Source organism: Phocoena phocoena, chromosome 1, assembly GCF_963924675.1.
Source record: "Phocoena phocoena chromosome 1, mPhoPho1.1, whole genome shotgun sequence".
Lineage (NCBI taxonomy): Eukaryota > Metazoa > Chordata > Mammalia > Artiodactyla > Phocoenidae > Phocoena > Phocoena phocoena.
In genome coordinates, this window is record NC_089219.1 from 92,469,797 (window position 1) to 92,476,262 (window position 6,466).

The 6,466-nt window shown below is 35.3% G+C and overlaps 1 pseudogene; it reads left to right on the forward strand.

Moving 5' to 3' along the window:
• Positions 1 to 324: 324 nt before the first annotated feature.
• On the forward strand, positions 325 to 583 carry LOC136133151 (large ribosomal subunit protein eL43-like; annotated as a pseudogene).
• Positions 584 to 6,466: the final 5,883 nt, after the last annotated feature.

The following is a 6,466-nucleotide window of genomic DNA, read 5'->3' on the forward strand; positions in this document are numbered from 1 at the left end:
TGGATCTATCTTTCACTTTAGGATCAAAATCGAAGGTATTAACAATATCAATATATCAGACAATCCATTAAACCGTATGTCTCTCACCTAGCAGTATATTTTGCATACATTACTGCAGCATTATCATAAGGATAATGTGGTCTTCTCTGGGTCACGCACATGGAGAATCTATTATCTTTACTTTAATGGTGCAGAATAGAGAATGATTATAAAAAGTACTGCTTATATTTTGGAAACTTCTTTAAAATGGCTTCTCCATTTCTTTGGGTGTTGTTTCACCTTCTTTTCAAAAATTTAATATTTGTTGAGAGACATGATTAACGCACAAAGAAGTCCGGAATTTTCAGTAAATATGGGACCCATTATAGTAACCCCCTCAGGAAAATGCTGAAGAAATCAGCCAGCATGCCAAGTACGCTTGCTCCTTCTGTGGCAAAATCAAGATGAAGAGACCAGCTGTGGGCATCTGGCGTCGTGATCCCTGCACGAAATGGTAGCTGGTGGTGCCCGGACCTATAACACCACTTCTGCTGTCATAGTAAAGTCGTCCATCAGAAGACTGAAGGAACTGAAGGACCAGTAGAAGTGCCACCATTTAAATTTTGCTAGCCTATAATAACGGATTAATTTATGTAACAAAAAAATAATATTTGTAACACAAAAATTAAAATAAAAAAGCACTAAGAACTGGGTGATTATAGGAAAAGGTAAACTTACAAAAAAAATTCAAACCATCCTCAAATTCACTTCTACTTAACTAATTCTGTTTAAGTCTAATGTTTAACTAATATATCTGTTTCATAATCTACTCTATTTTACAGAAAGAACAAGGGTTTTATGAACCACACACAAGAAAAGAGACACAAACATAATAAGAAAAAGTAATTTAAGTACAAATTAGCTACTTGTTATTTATGAAAAAATTTTAAAATTTAAGATATTATTGTATAAGTTCAAAAATAAAAGAAGTTTCACAACAAATGTGATGTGAAAATCATATCTCATTATGAAACATTTTCAGAAACTGTAATGATTAAATATAAACATTGCACTGCTAAAACGGTAATAAGTATCACCAGTTTAAAGAACTGTGTGTCATTAAACCACATTTTGAGGTTCATTATTATTTCACCTGTAAGGAAATTGTGCTGTTTCAGAAACCATCCACTTTGTTCCTCATCATGACTTACTAGGGATGTCAAAGAAAATATCATTAATTACCAACAGTTTCATGTGTTATGCATTGAGATATCACAGAGGGTGGACTGTGAAATGCTGAATAATGGCCCATCAAAGATGTTCACATCCTAATCCTCCAAACCTTAAATACCTTACCTTCCATGGCAAAAACAACTTTGTGGATATGATAAGGTTAAGGATCTTGACATGGGAACATTGTTCTGGATTATATGAGTGAGGCCAATTTAATCACGAGGGTCTTTATAAGAAGGCAATAAGAGGGTCAGACACAGGTGGCATTGTGATAACAGAAGAGTAAAGATTTGAAGATGTTATATTTCTGGCATTGAAGGTGGAGAAAGAGGCCATGAACCAAGGAATACAGGTTCCCTTTAGAGCTAGAAAAGGCAAGAAAATCAATTCTCCCCTAGACCCTTCAGAAGGAATGTAGCCCTTCTGACTGATTTTAGGACTTCTTGAGAACTGTAAAAGAACTATAAAAGAATAAACTTGTGTTGTTTTAAGCCACTAAGTTTATAGTAATTTGTTACAGCAGCAATAGGAAACCTGTACATCTCCCTTCTGCTAAAGACTACTTCCAACAATCTTGATGCTAAAGGCATTCCAACTATGTTCCTGATTCAAAATTAGTTTCCTAGGAAACCTGAAGATTAGCAGTGCTCTGAGGAAGCAAAATCTAATGTGGAACCTTTCCAGGAGTAACACACAACAAATGTGCATAGTGATGCTTTCCCCATTACTGCTCCAATGATAACTACAACCTTATAATTGCACTTTTGAATTATGAATTTGAATTCAAGTTACACTTGAATTATGCACTTCAGAAAGGAGCATTTTCAAGTATTTCAAAGACATAGGATCCAACTCGACATTGATATCCATAGACACAAAGTGTTTTCAAGTCCTTTTATATAGATGGAGGATGCGTAGGGACCAGATAATTAAAGGAGACTTGGTTCAGTTAAAACTCACAGTGGGTTCACTTGAGACATAAACTCTAAATGTATAATTGGAAGAGACATATTTGATAATTATTATAACCCCTACATTGGGTCCTTGGCCAGGGGAAAAAGAGCTAGTACAATAGAAATTGGCAGATAAAAGCTTTTGCTACTGAAATTTTGACCAAGAGAATGTAATAAAACCTATTTTGTATCTGATGGGAAACAATTCTCCATAACTCTCTCATCTTTCTTTATGCCCACATATTAGCACTCAATTCTCAGGTTCATTGACATTCCAGAAGATAGAGACTGTCTCTTCCCCTCCCAGGGATCTGCTTACTTACATTACAGGATAGTAAGAATGAAGTCTCACTCTAGAAGGAAATATAGGCAGGTTTGTCAGTACCCCTCTTATAGGAATGGGTAATTTCTGAGCTCACTGTTCCTCAGCTATGACACAGTCCCGCTATGTGTGCAGCATCCACCTGGACTCCCATCCACATCGCCCCAATGGAATTTGTGCGTCAAAGGGAACATATGTCACCTGCTACACCATGAGTAGTAAAATGTTTAAATTTATCTGACTTGTCTCCTTACTAGTTGAATCTATGGAAGTGTGACTAAACATACTAGCAACTGCTACCACACTTTTATCAGGGAATGTATGATTATTTTACAGTAGTCTAACACACATTCCAATGATGGTTTGCCTTTCTTGCCTATAAGAACTTAACCAGCACCATCAACCAAAGACTTATAGAAAGTTATATCCACTGACACAGACTCCTTCATAATATTCCCTGTTATACAAAGTCCCTCATAATGTAAAAGACCTATTTTCCAGCAAAAAAAAAAAAAAAGGTGCCACAGTGAACACAAGAATCTGAGATTTGTTGGCTCTATCACATTCAGTGCCACCCAGAGCATTGTGCTGATAGAATGCAAAAATGATCTCTTGAAGGTTCAGCTGAGCTACCCTTTTGGAGATCATGCCATGCAAAGATAGAGTGCTATTCTCCAGGACACGGTATGCACCCTGTATTAATGATAATGATATGATGCTGTTTCCCCAGGAAGCAGGAAGTAAGGGTTGGGGTAGGGGTGTCTCTGTTTACTATCATACTCAGTGATCCATTTCAGGGAATGTGTGCTGTATATCACCAGAACACTGAACTCTGGTGATTTAGAGAGTCCAGTCCCAGATAGAGAATTCCTCCACCAGGGGCACAGCAAGTGTCCCTCTAAATTTTAAGCTGCCATTTGATCATTTAAAGCAAGGGGAAAAAATTACCATCCTGGCAGGCAGGCTGTTAGTACACAACAAGGGCAGGGAAAACTTTGGTACTCTGATGATGTATTGGGTTGGCTGGCCAAAAAAGTTTGTTCAGTTTTTTCCATTAGATGGTTGAAAAACTCAAACGAACTTTTTGGCCAGTATTTATCTCTTGGAATTCCTTTGTCTTACTTTTATGGTAAATGGGCAAGCATTTCAGCTATGGACTGAGAAGGACCTAATGATCAGAGATTCAGAGCACTCAGGGGTGAGGTTCTGGATCATGCCATCAGGGAAGTCACCTAAACCAGCAGCAATGTTGGCCTAGGGTTTAAAGATTTTAGAATGGATAATACAAGAGGCAAAGAATCTCAAGTGTGGCCTTGAGTACAGATTTAGGGGCCCAGGTCTCACTAACTTTCTCCTTGTACGTTTATTCAAGAAAAGAGACTGACCAGAGCACTGGAGACGATATTTCTAGGACTTTTTGTATGAAGCAAATGAATTCATGAATCATGAAACGTGGACTGAAGTTGATGCATTGGTGCACCACCAAGAACTTCCCTTTGGCACTGAGATATTCATTTCCCCAGCTATTGTGAGTAAGTGATGCTAACATCCTTAGCTGAATCCCTCTCCAGACACTGTCTTCAGTAGAAGAGAGCTGCTTTACTCAAGGCCACACTCCTATTTCAGAAGCTGCCATATCCAAAGACTAGTTCACGTAGCATAGAAATCTTGAGAATGATTCCTTCAGAGATGGATAAAGATGAAAGGCCATACCAGCTCTAGAACTCCCAGTGCTATCGTGAGGTCAAATCTGCCCACTTTAGTGACACCACATGGGTTGATCCCAAGGGTACTTTCAATAGACTTTCTACATAAAAATCTCTATCTCTGGACATTCTCTAAAGAATCTGACATAAGACAAGTATGGGATAATTTGTCAGAATATCAAATGATACTTATTACAGACTCTATTGTATGTTCCCTAATACATACTCCATTGTACGTTCTCTATTTCCTAATAATGACGTATTTATATATCAGAGACTCTTGTTTGAAGCACCAGTGGTTTTCTGAATTACCCATTAGTATGACAACTACTGCCACAGACTCCACTCTTCCCCTGAGCAAATTACCTGTCCTTTTATAGCAGCAACCCAAAGAACTGAAGTGTAAAACTGACAAACCAATTTTTCACATGAATTTGCAGAGACTCCAGCCAAAAGTAAGACAGAGGTAGAAGAAATATTGTTCACACAAGAGAGAAATGGATTTTCTGCTTTGTCTGCTTACAAGAACTTGAGGTGATAAATGAACTGATAACAATAGCGTCTCTTATTTTCAGGAAAAATGTCTTTATGCTTCATTTATCTGGTTATCAAAATACAGAGAATATTTGAATAGTGTTCAAGAATCCACTTGTAAAAAATTGGTAATGTTTTCTCCATCCTACCTATATTCCACAAATAATATATGATATAATAAAGAATCTCATAGATACATTTTTAGTGTTTAATTAAAGGATATTATGTTACCCTTCATTCTTGACATATTTGTATCTTTATAGGATTTTTCCTTGACATATTATCTTGATATATTTTCCTTATAGGATTACTCATTTTTATTTATCTGATTTTCATTTGCCTTTATGTTAATTGTTTGCATGTGCATTTAGTTGTTTCTAATTATAAGTTTCATAATATATATTTTTTAGTGGTACTATTACTTTAACAAAGAAGACAAGAATCTTTTAAATTGGGCCCTGGCATTTCCTTTAACACTGATGACTTGGTGGCCTGGATTATTATTATTTCCTATTTACTTCACAAATCTACACAGTATTGAAGTTCTGTGCTTTTGCTCACTTACATCTTCCACTTGAAACTTTTCTTCACTAGCCCGTAAATTCATGCCTGCTTTTCTGGTAAAGTATCTTGTCAAGAACTTACTGACACATCTACATTGTATACTTTATTATTTATAAATAAAATAAATCCTCTTTCTGCAACTTTCCACCAATATGTTTGCAATTATACATTTTTACTCTATGTAATTTTTTTCTTTAAAAAAATGTAAAAAATAAATAATAAAAACAATCTGGACAAACTGTTTATATTTTTCTTAATAATTTCTATCACTTTCAGTTTTTAATACCTTCTCACCCAAACATTTGAGACATAGAGATTTTCTTTTAATTCCATTTGCTGATTTTAAAATGTAATCTTCAATCAAATTAAAATTTATTTTAAAAGGTGTGAAATTGTTTAAATTAATTCATTTTTTCAAATTTCAAGCCAATATTTTCAATGTTATTTAATAAATATTATCACTCACTCCCATTAACTTGATATTCCTACTTTATTATTTGTTAAATTCTTTTATATTTTAAAATCTGTTTGAGGGAGGTTATCTGTTCAATTCCTCTGTTTGTTCATGTTATTAAGGATTTTTAAAAATCATGTGGTTTAACTCCAAAACACCATGAGGTTGAAACTCAAATGACTTTAAGCAGCTAATTATTGGCTTAAGTTTTCTTTTCTATAAAATGTGATAACAATATTTATAATTAAATCTTACTGTGAGAATGAAATGTAAGCTTATATCATGCCCACCACTAGAAACTGGAAATGATAATTCCTTACTGTTTATCCATCCATGCGTTTGTTTAACAGAATATAAATTTATTTAGCTCCTATTTTATTTCAGACATTCTGCTGAGCATCAGAATATATTAATGAAAGCAATTTTTGAAAGAAATAGCCTCTGCTCCCCAAGATGTCAGAGTGTCTTGACAGAGGAGGATAAACAGACGTATTACTGGTTGATACATGCTAAGATAGGTAGATATTCGTGTGCTAAATTAATGAAAAGGAGTCCAAATAACCCAATTTCTGGATCTCCAAAAGGGTGTGACCTGAGAGAGGTGATGCTTGAGTTGAGACATGTGTATTCTGATCAGCAGTACACTGTTCACTTAGGGGGCCTAATTCTAAGGCATACTGTTAATGCTCTGATAGTAAATCCTAGGTGCATTCATATGAAA